At 39.4% G+C, this 20,292-nt stretch overlaps 1 protein-coding gene across 6 annotated transcripts in view; it reads right to left on the bottom strand.

The window, feature by feature from the left end:
• cadm1a (cell adhesion molecule 1a) overlaps positions 1 to 20,292 on the bottom strand; it is a 455,295-nt gene that overhangs the window by 301,577 nt on the left and 133,426 nt on the right. The window lies entirely within an intron of this gene.

Below are 20,292 nucleotides of genomic sequence, written 5' to 3'. Positions count from 1 at the left end.
CCTCACAAGGTCTTTAAAGAGAAAATCCTCCCTCTGGTATATTTACACAGTTGGAAGCAAATGTGTGATATTCAGCGCGCTGTTATTCCGCCAACCTGCTGCACCTAATCCATAGACTTCACTTGCTCTCTGTTTCCAGGAAATATATAGTTTCCCCAAAACAAACAAGTTTCCAGCAGTCCTAGATGATCAAGTGCTGTGCAAATTTTGAATCACGTGAAAACGGCATTAACAACAGTGACTTTATCTATACACATATTGCATATTGGGTTTTTTTCAAGAAACTTAGTTACACATCTCATCCATCCATCCTCTTTTGCTTATTCAGGGTTGTGGAGCCTATCCAGGCTGTCACAGGGTGGGCTACATGCTGCACAGGTTGGCAGCCTCTCGCAAGGCTACATTTTTGGATTCAAGATTCAAGATCATGATATTTAAAACATTAACTGTTTCCCCGGGTAGATATTTTAATTCAGAAGGTGATGGTTTAGTTTCTTTCAAAAGAGGTTGTGTGAGGCTTTGATTCTCATTCAGTGCAGTATCTGCTGTAGACGGCGGCAGGTATGCCCTAAAGCAGACAGGAGAACTTCTGCCAGTTAAAAATGGCAGTTTTTGTCAAAAGATTCTGGCAGCTTTCAAAAGAGCAATTCCTTTGTTAGAGTGGTGTTTCTACAAATTAATGAACTTAATTCGCTAAGGTAAGAATATACATCAACTGTTAAATCTCTCTGCATGATTCAAGATAGATCATCAGCTCTCTACTCACGACAACAAACCAGTACAGCGTCCACAATAAACTCCTCCACATGAAGTAGCAAGTTAGACTTTACATGGTGTAAGGCTAAGAGGCATGGACTTATGACCAGCAACTTCATAATAGGCTGCTCCAGTGTGAGCTAGAGGACACCACTCAATTATACCACATCATCTGCACAAAACAGGGACAAGAGACCAGCAAACCTGACACCCGCCACCTCTCAGCTACACCTTAATAATTTCTCCATGAAGATAATGACAACTGGTGACCCTGGTGGATTCCAACATCCACTGACAACAATGGGTATACAGGGACTGAATAGTCTGCAACAATGGGCCTGATACCCCAAATTCCAAAAGCACCTCCAACAAGACTCCCTTAGAGAAGTGGTTGAAGGGCTTCTCCAAGTGCAGACTGGTTGGGGAAAGTCCAGCACATCCTAACATATCCTCGAAGGATAAAGAGATGGTCCAGTGTTCCATGACCATGCCGTGTATAAAAATGTATGCAGTGTTTGAAGTTTGAGTTTCATCAAGTTTCACTCCATGTTTGTTTTTGCAAATATTCTGTATGTAGGTCTTTTTCTAAGAGAGGACAGTCTTGCAGTACGAATGCCCAGCAGACAACTTTTAGAAATACGGAGCGTTCTGTTCTTCCACAGGAACGTTTTCCAGCTTTTTCTATATATAATTTTTGGGTTTCATGTCTCTCTCCCTTCCCATTTGCTTCAGCCACATTGTGAGAATATTAACACGTCCTATATTCTTTTACTAGTGTGAAATACATTTGCAGACAAGGAGAATTCGTCTGCTTCGCCTCGATTTGCTGCCAATGAATAACTGTAAATTGTAAAGAAATACAAAAGAAGTCAATATAACAACAATATAACAATACAAAATAAATGCACACATGAAGTTGAGAGATAAGAGCGCACACAGACTAATAGAGAAGCAAAGAAGAAAGGTGAGTGAGAAGCTAATATTGCCTCCCTGACTAAATTTTGTGCAGGCTCTAAGCACTTCAATGCATCCGCAGTGTAAAATTATAGGCTAGTTAGTTTGTGGTAGCAAAAATGGGCTAAATTATATAATCTTTGCTGCTCTTCCTTTTTTGATGACGATCATCAGAAAACTGCTTTCACCACTTGCCACGTGTACAGCTAAGTGCAGCACCGAAAGTGCTTTGAAGAAAGAGTGTCTGAAAATATGTGGCACTCTCCACACGTGTCCAATTCATCATGCCGACACTACAACATGATGTAGTCTATACTAAATTTTTGTAGAGAGATTGGGGGAACTTGTGGGATGAAGCGGGATGCGGCAGATTTGTTTGTCCCTTTTTCAAGGGCATTCAGAACAAGTATAAACACTTTAGATGAAAGACCTCCAAATTAGATCCTGTGCTGAAAGCCTGGTCACTTTGCACTTCCCCGGGAAAAATTAGAAACCCTGTGACTTCCTTCATAATGGCAGACCAAATCAATTTACAACTCACAAGGGCCGATGAGTAAGGGGACAAGAAACAAGGGAAATAAGACTCACTGACTCGTGCTTTACAACGCATTGTTTTTTGGGAGGCAGGAGTAAAATGCAAACCAGCGAACTAGACCATATTTGAAGCTGGTGAAATATTGCATTTTACAATACACACTGCCATCAAGGCTTTTTTTAACCCTTTCACGCCTGTAGTTGTTGAATATCAGTGCAACGTCTCAAGAAAAAAAACTATCTGTCCCTTTTGATCCACTTAGACGACACAACCAAAAATCTATTATTAATCTTCTGCATCTCCTTTTTGCAAACCACGCAGTGTTTGTGTTTCGCTGTTTCCTTTAAGAAAATTCCATCTGCACGACAAATGTCTTTCTCTCATGTGTTCTTGGTGAGATATCAGCTGAGTACGAAAAATACGATACCCCCATCAAAGCCCGAAATGGCCTAGAAATGTGATATTTTTTTTAAATTTATGTCCCATACAACAATACACAGAGCTGTGCATTTTTTTTAGTGTGTCTGAAACATGCAGCGTGCTGTCTCTATATGTCTTTGCCAATATAAAGACAGGATTCCATTAGGGAATCGATTGAATTTCTCTTGGGACAAAGTGATCCTGAAATTCTATTTAAATCTGTGACAGCTTCATAACAAAATCAGATGTACACAGGCTCCCCGGAGAGACGCACTGTAGCTCTTCATCTGTCTTTACGAGCTCCCTCATTGGTTAAATATTACCTGTGAGCAGTGGGGGGGCCTTTTATCTAAACGGCAGTCACTTTTCTTGATAGGCTTGTGTGATTGATGAAAATAATTTAACCAGAGAGATAAGAGCCCATACATAAAACTAGCAGGGGGCCGTAGCAGGGACCGAGGCGCAGGCACAATTGTTTTTTAATCTGGTAGTGATGAGCGAGGTCACCAGCAATGATTAAAGTTTACGGGGGCCATCATAGACGTGCAGGTGCTTGGGTTTTTCTGTTTGCACCTTGATGAGATGAAGGGCTGGGAGCATGCAGAATGGAGTGCCATGCTGCACCTTAATCCATGATTTACTGCCTTTGGCATTCATTGATTGAAAAGAGCAGCACATGGTGGCTGATCTGCCTAACAAGGATTGGGTAAAGGGGAGATTAAAGAGTGTGTGTATGTGTGTCAAGTCTGTGAAGTGAGCCGCCACCTGCACACCCAAGTCATCTAAGTCACTGAAGTTGTGAAGCAGACAGCATGCTGATAGGAAGAATGAGGGGGGGAAAGCCCGAGCTGAGAAAAGAGACTGAGTAAACATGCCAATGGTTTGTGCTATGCAGAATGTTCCCCACTGAGCTCCTGTTTACACATATAATGACTGCGATACGGACATGCACATTTCCAAAGAGGCTCGCCCACGTACAAAGAAAGCACACACAAAGACACACACACATCCAATTAAGCAGGCAAGCTTGAGATAGGCATGCTCTAAAAGCTCACAATCAGAGAAGACTGACTTAATTAAGACTCCTACATACGTACTGTATCTCTGATGGCATTTCATCTCATGGAAGATCCCTCCGGCTGCACTGAGCTTCTGAGCTCACCAGGGACTTTGAAACAACTTGCAACACCAACACATCAACTCTGCGTTCCTCGACGGAGTCGTGATGAGATATAGTGACAGAGCTCATTCGCCCGACTTTCCACGCAAAATGTTAAATGCTTTTTAAAAAAATTCTCTGCACTCTACAAGAAAAAAGGAATAAATATGATGCCCCATGTGGGTAATTCCGAACTGCCTCTTCAGCCATTCACATGAATTCACCACCGCAGGCTACACTGCCACAAAATGGGGCAACGTGAGAGCCGCGGAGATGTGCTCCGACCCAGATGCTAATTGGAATCCTCAAACTGATTCTCCAGCCTGGGATCTGTTTAGAAGACAGAAAATCTTTGGCCTGAGCCAAGTCTTGCTTTAGTCTCTCATTTGCCCTGCATTTCCTAATGTCATGCAAGCAAACAGCTTCAGAAACTAAATGCAACTCAAGAATATGCTTTGAGTTGCATATGAACACACAGCCTGCTCTGACATACATGACACCCATGATGTTGGCAGGATGATATCCAGCAGAAACATCCTTTTGCAGCTGCACTCTGTTTAAAATAAGAGCAGCAAATAAGGCCTGAATAGAATTATGCAACTTCAAATGTAACTGACATCTGCAAAAGAAAAGGAGCTCAACTATTGATAGCAGAAATGCACAAGTCAAAGCGACACTCCCTCTGTTTTGTGTTAAGGGAACTTTATTATTATAGAAACCGTAATCACAACACTGCTAATATGAATGAAAATACACGTCTTTGGTCTACAGCAAAGTTATCTCAAGAGGGTGAGCGCTGTGTCACTTCTGTGAGCTTTAATATCCTCAGATAAACTACAAAGGACTAAAGTAATTGACTTCATTAAAGAAACAAAACTAAACATTAAAATAATTAAAAACTTGAAAAATCCTACGAGGCCCTGAAAATTAAGCATGATTCCTGATATTTGCCAGTGTGCAAAATGCACTGGCATCATATAGGAAAAATGGTGAGGGCACAGTATCTTTAAACACAAGCTGAGTTATACATTATAATTACTTTTTGAACTACCGGAGAAGCTCTGCATGACTCACAGTTCAAAAACTTGGTTCATCCACTGCCTGAAACGAGCTGATCTGAACAGCAAGTGGGTGGGGATTGGCTGCTCACAGATAGAGCTGTGTGACCATATTAAGGATATCTGCTCTCACTGACATTATACACAGCCTGAGTTTAGAATAAACAGTCTCAAACTGAGCTTTCAGTGCAGTCTGGGCTTTCAGTTCATAGGGAGTACCTGTACGTACACAGATCTCATTATTAAATTTACGTGATAGAGACAGGAATAATGAAAATTACCCAAAATTCTGACAATGGATGTACATATCCAAGCTACAGTACTGTTTGGGTACTATATGTCCTATATGTTTATACACAGCTAAATGTATTTAACCCTAACCCCATTAGTTGTTTAAAAAAGAAAATAAAGTGAATATATACCCATATAGTAAAAGTGGATTTCATAATTTCACTTTCGATATGGTTGCATTCTGACATGTCTCATGGTTTACCATCCACAAATACATGGTTTTGTAGGATGGACTCACACATAGCTTGAAATCCCATTGCCTTAAGCACATTTATATTGCATTTTAACCAACATTAAACTGTTACAGGTTAAAGGGCAGGGACAGCTCAGTAGGTAGAATGGTGGCCCCATGGTCGGGGGTTCGAATCCACTGAACGGCTACCCTGAGGTACCCCTGGCAAGGTACCGTCCCTAAATACAGTAAAGTTGATGTCATAACTGTGTGTCATGTAAAGCGCATATTCAATATTTGCTAAATTGGATATTAGAGTCATGACAATAAAATGATACCTACTCCTACATAATGTTTTTATAGGGTGTCTTAAGCATATAAACACTTGGCAATGTGATGACATCATAGTATATGATATCGATTTACCTGCGTGCCAAGTTTGGTTGCGCAACTCCTGTAAAAGGAGTTTTACAGACAAAGAAGCAAACAGACAGACAGACAGAGATTAAGTGTATCACATACCAGTCTTTTCAAGTCAAAGGTAGGCTTTAATCCTACCCTACTGAAGAAGCCTGTTCTGAGTCTACCCTTTAAGGTAATGGCAGCTAGGGCTAGAATTTCTGGTGCATGTATGTTACTGAGATGCAGAAATCCTGATTACAGGAACATCAGAGCCACAGAGTATTTCACATAATTTATGTAATCAATATATTGCACCATATAAGTGTCTGTGCTGCCTGTTGGTCAGTCTACTACTTTGGTCTGTGAGAAATCTTGACAAGCACTGAATATACTGCCGTAATCTTGCACATTCATGTTTGCCACAGGATGAAATGTAATGACTTTGATAATCCCTGACTTTTCATCTCCAAGCCTTCAGCGAACACGGGCTCGCGGAGCAACTAGCATGACTTGTAGCCTTAATTCACATTTGTGTCCTTTGATATGTTAAACTCATCCGATGCCGATTCAATTCCTAACAAAAAATGTTTGTCATTTACCTTTAGTTATCTGATAATTGCATGAACAGTGTCTTTGCACCAACCAATGAACATAACATATATGATGTATTCTAATGTAAGGTAGTGCCTTTACTGACAATTTAACCCAATCAATCACATGTATTTTGTTTTGTTTTTTTAAAACCACTCCATGTAGTTGAAGAATAAGTTCTTCACGATTAGGTCCACATTGTGTGATCTTTGAGAAAGCCTGCGAGTGCTTTGCTGGTTTTATTGAAGAAATGTATAGAAAGGTCATAAACTGACAGTAAACTTCTGAACCTCTCAGATTTGGTGAAGTGGAGGATAAGTGGATATCTTGACATTTCTGTATTTTTCCATCGCCTCTGTGTCTAAAACCAGCATGCAATTGCACAAGAATTCCCACAGAAATGCTACAGACACTGGCTTGCAGTAAACAGTGCTGTCAGTCCATAATCTGTATTCTGGATCTAAGGCAGGCTATTTTACCTAGCCTCAAAGAAAAGACAGCTGTTTAAACAAAATAATTTAAGCAGCACATTAAATCCTCAAGAATTCAATTTGCCATAGTTTTAATAATCTATTTTCTTGGGCTTTTAATCCAACTGTCCATTTATCAGATGCTAGTTTTTCATTCAGTTAGACAGTGATAAAGGCAGGCTGAGAGCAGATCATTTACCACTCTTAACCACAGCTCAAGTACCATCTGTTTCTAGGATTGAAATAGATTGGGTTTCATTTACATCTTACAATATATCCAAGCGAGTCCAGGCCTCTCTGGAAGGTTTTTGGTTAAGCATGTTTAAAGTGAAATGTCTAACACCAAAGAGGAAACATAAGCAGTCATATACACAGGCAAACTGCCTTTAGAGCCCATCAAAACCTCTATCAAAAAGTCCAGCAATTAATTCACTAACATGGGCAACTACCAATGTGGCACGTCGTCTCTCAAACGTTAAATCATGAACATCAAATAAGTGATGAAACAGAAAATAATTTGTCTATTAAATAGAGGTGCAACAGCCCATTCCATAATTTCCTAGGGGCGGCGAATGTATGTTCAATATTTAGCAAACCATTTCTAGAAATTCCTGAAATTAGGATTATACCTGGAACTCTTAAAGTCCTGGTTAGGGTGCAGTTGCCCAGGGGGATGGGAGGGAATCCACCACTCACATATCCCTGCAGCTACTAAATTATTTTTCATTACCAGTGAGGATAAAAATCTGATTTTTAAAGCTGCAGCTTAAAACAGTTTATCAGCAGTGTGTGTGTGTGTGTGTGTGTGTTTTAAGCCACTAAAGACTGCTGTACTTTTGTTTTGTAACCATTAGTACTAAATACAAGAAAAATGACCCAGACTGAGAGCTTCAGGAGACTCACAAAAAACCCAAGAAATATTCCTACTGTGTGTTAAATATTTGCTTAATTGCTGATATAAGAATTTCAGAATTCCCTGCAAAGGTAAATTTTAAAGTTTGTTCTTCCAACTTGTAAAACTGTAGCTATGCATCAGACCTGCTGATACTTTGTTTCCCTTGCAAGTAATGGTGCAGCTGCGAGGCTGATGGTGAAAAGAGCTACCCTAACGTAAACATCATTCACAAGTTAAAATGTATGATCCAAGATATTTTCACATATCTCAGAACAGAGTCGCCTCCTTCCTTGTTCTGATGAACTACTTCAAAGAAAACCACAAAAACTCTGTCATCTAAGCCCACTGTCATGAAACATTTATTTATTACTTTATAAAGTGACAGCATTTTGTAGTTTTAAAATTTCACATTATTTTATATCAAATACTGAAGGTTAATTGCACAGCTGGTCAAATAGAGTCAAGTGGAAGTGAGAGTGAATGCTGCCACATTAAATGCTTGTATTGTTACATTTGATTGGATCAACGTGTCTGAAGAGGAATACTTGAGATTGAGAGTGAGAACATTGTGCATATTAATTTCATAATAAAAATACTGTTGTAAACAATGTGGTCACATGTGAAAATTAGTTGGAAGTTAATATAAATATTATATCACCTCCTCTGTTATTTTTTTTACTAAATTGCACCCTAAACCTATTTATTTACCATTACGAGTACCATTTTATGTGTTTTGATTTACTATCAGATAAACAGATTTATTGAATGACAGACCAGTGGTCTTATTGGGGGTTCCAGGTTAACTGCTTTAATTGATTGTGAAATAAAATGATAATGCAGTATATCTAAAGTACAGAAGAGCAATTACTTAAAGAGAGAAAAAGAGCAAGATGGTGCTGATGTTCTAAAAATGAAGACTGATCCTTCTTCACGACATGGGGATGCTGAGTATCCTCTTCATTGTCTAGGTTAGTCCAAGTGACTAAAAGAGAAGTACTTCTTTAATAAACTTAACAGTGCTGTAGCCAGGTGTTCTTTGCTGTTGTTGTGTAAACTAACCAAACAATGACTGACAGAATAAAGTCAAAAACTTAGTATGATTAAAAAAATCCTGCACACAGAGAAAAGTGTTGTCGTCTAGGATCTGGGATTTTTTTGACACTGTGAATCTTCCAATCTCTTTACATGGACCTCCATAGGATTCTATACCTACTAATTCAGGAAGATGCTACTTAAAAGGAATACACTGCATGTCAATTAATGCACCCAGTGTGTCGAAATATGTTAGCAAAAGGTCCTAATCAAAGCATGTGACGAGCAGGGAGTCATAAAGTGTTATTCGCACCTATTTAAGATACAAAAGAGAGAAAAATATATACAGAGAACTCAAGCTGGGCCGCAGAGCTACCACATTACATTGTTAAAATGTCAGGGAAGAGGAGACTTGACGCTTTAGCACAGGATGAGGGATGAAACAAAAACATTAAGTGAATCTAGTTTAAAGCCTGGCAGATCTGTCTCTGTCATTTTTCTTGGTATTTTCTAAACTGGCTCTAAGCTAATGCGTTTGCAGTCAAAGCAACTGAAATAAAGAGTTTTGTTTACTCCCCTATCCTGTTGTTTCACATCCACATTCATCTACATCGACTTTGTTTTAATCATCTTTTAAAATACCAGACTCCTTTGAATAATACAATTAGTCAGATATCTCGGTATATAAATGCAAAAGAGGATAACCGCTAAATGAAAAATTCAGTTGTCACTGGTAGAGTCTGATATTAGAAGTGTCAAGCCACGGTGGCTTCACACATCCAACCTCATATCTTAAATGCACATACCACTTTGAAAATGACACATTGCTAGTGGTTGTTATAAAAGATGTGCTTTGTTTCTATCAAATGCAAAGTGGGAGGCTTGAAATGGAAAGATGTTCTTTTTTGCAGCAGAATGATGCAGTGCACTTAGGATAATTATGTTCCACTGAGTTTCTACCCCATAGATACATCAAATGTGACTGTGGACACAGTACCTCTATGCAGACATACGCAAGCATGCATGTGCAAGATATCTGATGCTTCAGGTCCCTTTTTAATATATTTATGAGATGAAGCTTGTGATATTCTTTATTCTTCTCCTTGTCAACAAACCCCATGAAAAGAGTTCCACTGTTGTCCAAAAAAGGACTGAGTAAATTTACCATTAATGCAGTTTAGTAGTCATTATGGTACCGTCTATTCTGATTACATGAAGCTGAAAATAAATTTACTCCTACGTGAATAACATCTGTTAAAAAAGTACAGTGCCAAGCTGTTTTTAAAAAAGGTTAGCATTTATAAAAATAATATTAGCATATGTGCAATTTCCAGATCCCTATTTTTAATCCTACTAGAGTAGCTTTGAATCATTCAATATAAGTACAGTGTCATTTTTACCGCCCTATAATTAATTTTCTATCTAAAACAAGTCATTTTAGCTCCTTTCCCTTCTTGGCCACCCTTCGTTTAAGCCAATTTTGGATTTACTGACAATACAAAATATACACAGCAGAGAGTAACACAGGGCTCATTTGTGTATTTGACCACATTATAAAATACATAGTGAGACAAAACTGTCCAATTACATTCAAATCAGAATAGTGAAAAAAAGGCACTCTCAAAGTGGCGCATTTATTTACATCTTGGTAACATGTCAGGCCCGAAGATTAGAAATTCTGGCAGTGCACAATGTCAAAACATGTCAAATTCTAGACTCTGTTAATTGAGTTAAACATAATGAACATGTCAGTGCTGTTTGCCATAATTTGCCTCTTTTAGTGTTCATGCCAGTTTCGAACAGAAGAGAAGATAACAAGAACCATCAGTCTAGGCTGCCGTTTATTCTTCATTTATATCATGCGCGGCTTTCAAAACATGCATTAACTGCTGGATGTGGAAATGTGGAAGCTACTTCTTCAGTTAAAGGGACTACCACAAAGATTCGCATTTTGTAAATGTAGTGTGGGGTTATTTGGTGCACTGAGATTGATTTTAATGGTACAAATATTATATGTACAGGAAAGCAACAAGGAAGAATAAACTGCTCCAAACAAGCCTAAAATCCTTCTTTTTGAGGCTTTATGTGAGTCTATGTTGATGTTTTTTATATACCTAATACCAGCCTTCACTTGGTTGGTATTTTGGTGACACGCTGAGTCTGACTGCACCAGGCTGAAAACAGAGTTACAGTCAAGATGCAACATCGATGTTAACACCAAGGCTTCCAACCTGCACCAGGTCAGTGGCATGTTACATGGGGACAAAACCCAGCAAATGGAACCAAACCGCCTTCATCAGGAGCAATACCAAGAGCATGCTCGCCTTTTATTTTTCTCCTTTGGACATTCACACAGAGCAAAGTTAATTCATTCCCTGAGGTAAGAATGTAGCATCGAGCATCCTGCTGAGCTGTGTTACATAACTCAAACCAGTTTTGCCTGCTGCTTTTATTCTGAGGAAGATAAGTGAAAATCAAAGGCCGTCTGGAACTGGAGGAAACTCTGACCCTAACCCAGACCGCCCTTACCATTCAAATACTCAGGACAAGCTTGAGTTGTGTAACACATCAAGAAGTTATTCTGCAATCTGTGAAAGTTTTCCCTTCAAGTCAGTCTGTGTGAGTACAAAATGAGTCCACACAGATCTCTGGAAATACACTGGTGAAGTAGAGCACAGAGGTCCAGCAAGACTCACCAAACTCTACAAACATTAAACCATGTCACAGTGGCCTGCACACTCTGCAAGGCAGGCCGTGTTTTGCCCCAGTGATCCAAAGCAACACGGGTCTTGGTGTGTGCACACCTTCAAATTTAGACCTTTATTCTACCCAGTAAGCCATCAGTAGACAAAGAGGCAATGGTAAAAAGGTTTAGTGTGTGACGGGAGGGCATTCGCTTCATTGTGTTCATACTGCTGACTTTGCCAGAACTAGACCTAGGTGCATCTCTGTTATGAACACACTGACTCAATGCATCACCTTAAACACTCTTGCCTCACATTTCAGCTGCATGAAACCTTCACCGGGGCTGACAGCAACAGGATGCACGCTCGGCCAATCCCTCCTCCATCACCACTACCAACCGAGAGCAAAGAAAGTGCTTACCTAGGGGAAAAGAAAAAGAGAGAGGACAGGGGGTTACTCAAACAGCAGTATAATGCTACACTCAGCAGCCTTTTGCTTTACATTGCTTTTTTCCCCATTATGTACATAGTATATAATAAATACTGCACATTTTTCCCATATAAAGTCGGTCTCTGCACTCCATCTACCCACACGCACATCAAAGCCTATTAGTGCAAAGAGAAGCATGATACTAGCATACTGATATAATAATGAGCTTTATTAAGAGCCAAGTAATCTGAGAGCTCAAGTAAAAAATAAGAAATACGGTAGATGTCAAGAATATGGTAATGCATCCATTGACTGCTGGTAGTATTTAATCTATTTTTGTTTCACTATGTGAAATCACAAATGTCTTTTCTACCAGTATCAAATTAACATAGTGGAGCATTTAAACTAACTACACAACATACAACTGGAAAAGAAACATTATCGTCTTTTCCAAAACAGTCACAGGGCCAAAATATATCCAGATCTTTTAGCAGCAGGAACTCGAATCTCGCTACTAATTGTCTCTTTATTCTCTGCAACATCCATCCATCCATCCATTCGCTTCCGCTTATCCTTTCCAGGGTCGCGCGGGGCGCTGGAGCCTATCCCAGCTGTCATAGGGCAACATCTCGACAAAAAAAAAGAAAGAATAGAATGACTAAATATTGACTGATAACTTATGGCAGGGGTGGGGTTAAATAAGTGTGTAATTCTTCCCACTTCCTTTTGATATGTAACAGAATCAGAACGGAAGCAATATTGAAATGTATAAACTTTATTTTGTATAGTATTTTTTTCTCTTCTTTTCTTTGCTAAATGTACAAAAAACAAAATAAAAAACAAACAAACTTGGAAGAAATTATATAAAAACAATGATCCAATATTTTTCATGGATTCGTTCAACTCCAGAACGGTTTCGGTTTATACAGAGATGTGTGAAGATTCGCTCCTTCGCTATGAACCTCCACTTTTTTTCATAGTTGGTTATTGATTTCCTTAAGGTCACAGTTAGATGTACACTATGTTCACAACAAGTTCACAACAAATATTAACTCCATCTGACATCAACACAGTACTTGGAAAAACTCCATAGCTCACTCTCCATACTATCAGTGGGCCTGAACCTGTGAACCTAGTATTTGTAAAAAGCTGTGATTTCCCTGAGGCTTAGGTGTTCAAAGCCAAAACATTACTTCAGCGCTTAAGTAAAGAGCAATGGCCTCCAAATAAACGTGCTACTTGCTGCACTTTAGCTTGAAAACTGTTAAAACTTCATGGAAACAGAAATATTGACAGCGTGAGCCAATCCACAACCATCTTATTGGTGAGCTTTTCACATGTGGGCAGAGCTTATAAATATGTTTTAAAAAATCAGAATAATTCGATGTAACATACACTTTCACTTCCTATTGACATGTGATTCTCGACTCCAGTGGTAACCAAATGGTATTGCTCCCACCTACAGTCTTGACCTCTTAAGATAAGTCTTAAGGAGTTCAATCAATTTGATTGTCTAGGAGATTTAAAGTTCATGGCTTCTATATCTCAGCTGCTAACATTTTTACAGGAAGAATTTTTGTTAGAACCAGAACTTCTTTTGCACTGAAATGACACAATTTTGTAATTAATTAGTTAAACTACTGCCGAGGCAGCTGTTGATTTATCTTTATTGTACTGAACAGAGTCAGAGTCATTTATCATGGTGCTGTACTGCCTGTTCGGTGTTTCTCATATTGAAATTTCCTAATGTCACAAAACAATTTAATGCTGTTCATTCCACCAAGACGTTAAAACTAAGCCTGATGTTTGAAATTCAAAATGTTCAGTTTGCAATGCTATGCTAGCTAGCATTTTTTAAATTCTTTCATGAAATGTTGTAAAACACATCACCTATTGCAACACGCAAATAATGTCCCTAAAACTGTTTTAGTGCTTGAATACCCAACAACTATTTGGAAAAGAGAGCTTTAATCATCCATCGAGGGTATTTAAAATTAACTATTTATAACTAGAAAACAATAAAAAGAGGCTGGATTTAAATAAAAGGCCAGAAAATAAACCATAAAGGACCCAGAAGGGAAACCAGCAACTTGGTTCTGCATATGTAACATTTAACTGAACTGGACTTGATGTGCAGCCTTTCCTAGACCTTGTTCCTAAATCAAAATTGATCCAAAGTATTCAACACTTGGATTAAAGCTCTTAGATTATGAGAGAAAGAATATTTGAGCATGACTAAAGGCCAGTCTAAGGCCTACTGGGAGGAATACATACAGGTCTGGAAGCATGCCGTGTCTCTTCAGCAGTCCCAAATGTATTTTTCTCCCTCGGAGGAAAAGGTTCAGTATGTTGCCTCAAGCTAGCTTATAAAATCAGTCATGGGTCATGGCTCCTGGGATGTTTTATTTGTGTCTATATTGCATTAAAAAGCTTATCCCGAGAATCAATGGAAAACATGGAAGGTTAATCTGAATGAATAAGCCAAATTACAAGGCAGCTTTGGCTTTGTAAACAACCTGCACAAAGGTACTAATAACGGTTTTCACAATGTTGCCCTTAGTCAGACCAAAGAAGGGTGATAAGATATATGATTGCCAGTTAATAAGGGTATACCAGAGGGAGGGTAGCAGCCAGAAGGCAAAACAAATCCAGATAAAATTGAGAGTGTTCAGATGTTGATTTAACAAAAAGAAAAAAATAAGTAAATCCTAATTACCCTAAACCAACCATTAACAAGTCTTTCACTGAGGAAACACAGAGAGAAAACTGATCAGCCACGGCAATAAAATCAAGTAAATAACATTGATTTTTTTTATTACACTGCAAATTTGTACAAAGAAACCTTTGTTCCTGTCACTTATGTGAATAATATTTTGACCAACAGCATCCAAACTCTTTAGATCATAATTGGAAAGTGCACCTACAGGATGTGCAAGGACAAGACTCTCTCACTCAAACCCACAGAACCCAAAAGATCTGCTGTTCAGGATACCCCCAGAGGACCCCTGCCCACGTCCCAGTGGGCCATGGCAGTACTGGAAGGGGGCTATAAATATTAATCAGGTGGTTTAAGGTAGTATGAGTGACTTGAATTCTGCATTTACAAGCTAAACCTCATCAGAGGAGTTTATTACTTTTGGTCAAATGTGCTCATTAAGATTTTTTGAATAACTGACCACACACACAAAGGGAAAGGCCTGCACACAGTTAGGCTGCAACTTATTAATTTAATTCACTTTCAAAAGATTCTTTTCAATCTACAAAATCTTCTTCAGGCCTGAAAAAATGCTGCCTTGAAAGAATGCCATAAAAAGAGAATTAAATTATTGAATTGAAGCTTCACAGTATGCCGACCTTTCCTCTTTTGAGACCTTTCTCGTGACCTGTAGTGACATTTTTGTCTTGCACCTGAATATTTTTTTACCTTCGTCATGACCAACCTTGGTCTCTTTACAGACTACTGACATGCCAGATTTCCACAGGATTAATAATGCAGCTAACCTCTGCCGGTAAAGCATATGACAGGTAGAGCCATCCGCTGCAAGTCCTATCAAATCAGGCTTCGGGGAAACTAAGGAAGCTAGAATGAGACTGTCTCTGAAAGTGTCTTCAGAGGTGAAATGAACATGTTAGGCTGAAAGCTTGTCTTTCAGGGAAACATACTTGGAATGATGTCGATGGCAGAACCCCAGTACGGATTAGACCTGACAGGAGGCTAGCCAATTAAACATCACTTCCATCTGCCCTTTTCACTGCCCACGCATTATAGTCTGCTCCTGTAAAGTGGGACTGCTTCAGTCACAAATGATTTTCAAGAGACGAAACCTGTTAAGAAAAATGACTCTGAACTGTAAGCAAGCCATTAAATAAGGCACGAACCCCTCCTAAAGCCAGCAAATGGCTGTCCAAATGTTAATTTGCTGAACAGCCTGCAGATGATGCAGAACATGGCTTTCACCTTCCCCTGCCATACATAATTCATGCTATTGACTGGTGAGGCAATGCCACTTTCATGCACCAGGCTCACAAAGTGGTGCCACTTTCACACACCGACACAAGCCAATGAATCCACACCAACTGTGCAGTAACACTTAGCACACAATTGATGTTGGCGTGTAATGTCCAGACAAGATACAGGCATGCTCACATTTCTGTCTTTGTATTGCTTAACAAAGACAAGCATGAACATGCTGCCACAAAACAACAGGAACCACAAAAGGAAGGCTTTCAGTGCAGATTGAAAGAGACAATGATAAAGAAAATTAATCTCTTGCGAACTTAATTTCTGAATTTATAATCACCAACCATGACCGATCATGCATTACGTTGTATACAGGAGCATATAACTGAGAGCTGCCATAGCCTACGAAGAATTATTCATGGTCTAAAGCATCAGTCCCACAGGGAACATTAAATATAAATTTCTGTGTGCTGCTCAGTCTGACCCACTTTGGAGGATCCAGCAACTGCTGCCACAGAAGCAGCTTTTGGCTCCTCCTCAAAACCAAAAGGACTGCTGCCACTACAAAGCCCCCTTTGATTAACCTCACTGCCAAAAGGCAACTACCATATGACTCCTGCGTTTCTCTGGTAGCAGGAAGACTGACAACAAAACAGCGAGAAAATAAGTAGCCAGCAAAGAGTACAAAGCGTGGACAAGGGTGCGTCTCGAAGTCGCACTGGCTGCACTTCAAGATGGAATTTTCTGCAGTGAGCACAGTCCCGAGTTCAAATCTCACCAGATGGCTGCGATCACAGGAGTGAAATTTATCTCCGGATCGTGAGGAGGAGTGATAGGTCTCAGAAACAATGCATACTGTAAAGATCGGCAATTCTGTCTCTGAAAGCCAAGGCGCAAATGAATATTTAATCTCGTGGCATGAAAATATGACACATTTGAGATATGTGGGAGAGTAGCAGGGTCTTTTGCAAAAGCGTGACAAGTCAGCTTATCCATCTATAAGCTTCAGTAGCAAAGCTGTTTAATGAAAATGGTTCAAGTAGAGCGCCAACAAAGATGGCAATGAGTAGACAACATTACAAATGAGAAACTGTTATTTAATTAAATGAATTTCCAATGTTAACTTTTGTCCAGATGTATATTTGCCAGGGTTGCCCTTTGAGCTTTTATGGGTGGAATATCTAGGTGTAGCCAAGTGGTGGAGGGTCTCGACTTTGGCGGCCTTGGGATCTCATCAAGTGGTGACCTCCAGTTTGCACTGGAGCGGTTTGTGGCCGAATGTGAAGCAGCAGGAATGAGAATTAGTGGCTCCATAGGCGAAATCTTGGTTTTTCCTACACTCAGCTATGGTCACAAGTTCTGGGTAGTGACCCAAAGAACGAGGTCACGGACACGAAATTAGTTACCTTCGAAGAGTGGCTGGGCTCTTCCTTACAGACAGGGTGACGAGCTTGGTCATTCACGCGGGACTCTGAGTAGAGCCGCTGCTCCTCCACATCAAAAGGAGCCAGCTGACTAGGATGTCTCCTGGACGCCTCCTAGGTGAGGTATTCCAGGCATGTTGTACTGGTTAGGAGGCCCCAGGGCAGACCCAGGTACTCGCTGGAGAGATTGTATCTCTTGGCTAGCTTGGGAAAAACTCAGTGTCCCCGTGGTTGAGCTGGAGGAGGTGTCTGGGGTGAGGGAAGTCTGGGCTTTTATGCTAAGACTGCCGCCCCTGGGACCCAAACCCAGATAAGCAGCAGAAAATGGATGTATGTTTATTTGTGTTCATGGAGCTAGGTGAAATCTAAATATACAAGAAATCACTGAAGATCACTGAAAAGTTTAAGCTGTCCCTGTGCTTTATTTGAGAGGTGAACCTCACGCACCTATGGCTGATGAATTGTTTCTGTTAAAGGTCAATATCTTCTGAGGGTGCAAGGTCTTATCTGGCGTCCACATTATGACCGATAATCAGCCACGAACATATTGTTTTATCAATTAATTACCACTTTTATGCATAAGCCATGACATTATTTTACTCCTACCATGAACTATGTAAGTAGATAAAGGTCTTTTTCCACAGTGTCCTGCGCATCTGACATAATTTGTGCAGAAGGTTAATTACGTCCTTCAACTCGTTTGTGGACAGGACCCGCACAAGATAATGGCACAAGGGCAGCCACTGAGAGAACATGACCAGGTGACAACACCATAAGCTATGCTCCTGAGGGACAACTTGTTAACTGAAAGGCTCATTAAAGCAGAATTTAAATAATTCTTTCAGCATGTCAAAAACGCCCTTTCTGAGGTAAATTTAATTTCTTTCCGAAGCTGTCATGACATTTGGAGTTTGTTCTTATCTGCGCCTGCAGTGCAGCCCCTCAGGAGAACTTTAAAATCACTCACCTGACACCTTGCCTGCTACTCCTCATGCCGGTATTGCTCTCTCTCCCCCCTTTCCCTTCACTCTCTGCTCTTCACTTCTCACTCCGAGAGCAAATTTTAAGACAAGCGGTTTGATGTTCAAAGCAAAAGGGCTTGAAAGCTTTCCACCAACCACCCAGACTTCCCCTTCAAAGTAAAACATAAATTGGCTCAAGAAAAATTATTCACACTGGACACAAACATGAGAAGACTTTCTCCCTGTGGATGTGGCAAGCTCATTGCAAAAAAAGTACAGGGATGCCTAGAAATGGAGAGAGTCTTCTTATTGGGATGAAGACAACCTCACTGAAAAGGAGAGACTAATATCTGCACATAACCTGCTTTTTGCCCTGTGTGCCCCTAAGAGTTTATTAATTTTTTGTACCTGTAAAACTGATAGTTGGGTATATGCCCTGCAAATGGATTTCACTTTGATCATGTTTTTCAAATGCTACTGCAATATCCGATACACATGATGAATTTTAAAAACTGGTTACTATCTATTAGCTCTGCTGAAAATCTAAGTAACAAACAGCTGATGGTGATTTTACAGAGACATTATCAATATAATAATAACAATAAAAACATAGGTGTAGTTTGCATATAGTGCTGAAAAGCTGCTACAAAATAAAATCCAGTAATCAATATGTGGTTACATTGTAACGGATGCCTACTTTTTATCTCCCATGAAACAAGTAAGCCAGCCTATTTTTATGCTATTGGTTGCTCAACTAATGCCAAGCTTTCATTTAAAAAAAAAAATGCATTTCATGAAAGTGCCTTCCACTTGAAATCTTTATTCATATCACTTTCATGAAATCCTTGATGCAGAAAACATAATTCCTCCTTTTTGTCCCCACACCATTTATGTTTTATTAAAATTGTGTGTTTGAAAAACAGCCATTGTGTGCTTTTATTTCCCGTTCATCATTAAATTGCTGATCAAATTCCAGCAGTTACACCGGTATGAGCTTTCACTGTTGTTTTTTGGAATCCAGAGTTCTCCGGAGATCGCATATGATGAGATCTTGACTTTGTTGTGTATTCACAAATTCTCGCTAGTGAGCAACATGCTACACAACTTACCTCAGGAAAGGAAGGCAGTGTTTTGTTTCAAACACAATTCCAAGAAGCATCTCAAGTAGATTTAGCTCGTGCATACAACACCAGACACGGCAAACAAAAGATAAAGCTACGTGTGAAGTTCACCTTCCAGTCGCTCCTGTGAACAGTGTGAACATCACTGTCAGAATTTGTGAGGAAGAACAAATCTCCAAATAACGAGAAGAAGAAGAAAAATGTGTTATGGAGCTCAAAGCACCCTCTGCTCTCTCACTTCACTCATTCACTTGCTTCTCCAATTACGATGCCGCTGTGTGGCGTTAATTTACTAATTTACAATGTAAATAAAATAAAGCCTTCTTATTTAAACTGATTATTTCACAGCCACATTACATTATATTTTAAACTTACTCCAAGTGTTACTAGATTCATTATATTGTGCACATGGGGAAAAAAAACAGTAAAAAGTATTAATTTTGAGTTTGGCTAATATGTTAATAAACTATTATGAGCAGTTTAATACAGTAATGTTGTACTTCTATAAAATACTTTTTAATGCTCAACAATTTTTTTTATGAATTATTGAGCACTAAAGGTGTGAATAGACATTTAAAAGATAATATTATACAGCACTGACTGTAAAAAATCAAAAACAGACATTAATTTAATCCAGAAGAAATTATTTGTAAATGGGAGTAAATTGCTTGAGCCTAGCTAATGTATACTAGGGTTGGGCGATATGTAAAAATTTTCCAACCGGCAATCATCAGTCCAACAATCACCGATGGGCGATGCAGTCGCGCATGTGCAGACTTTTCGATGGGCAGGGCAATGTAATCAAGCACGAACTGATTTGCACGTTTACAACACAGAAGAAGTCCAAACATGGACGAACTAACCCCCCCCCAAAAAAAAACAAAAACGCTGTCAGTGTTAATGAGGCTTAAATGCGGTCATCACGATTAAAATTTTTAACGCTCTCAACCCACACTGAAAAAAATAATCAGTGGG

The sequence above is a fragment of the Oreochromis niloticus genome, linkage group LG10 (genome assembly GCF_001858045.2).
Source record: "Oreochromis niloticus isolate F11D_XX linkage group LG10, O_niloticus_UMD_NMBU, whole genome shotgun sequence".
NCBI lineage: Eukaryota > Metazoa > Chordata > Actinopteri > Cichliformes > Cichlidae > Oreochromis > Oreochromis niloticus.
This window is presented reverse-complemented; position numbering and strand designations above follow the sequence as displayed.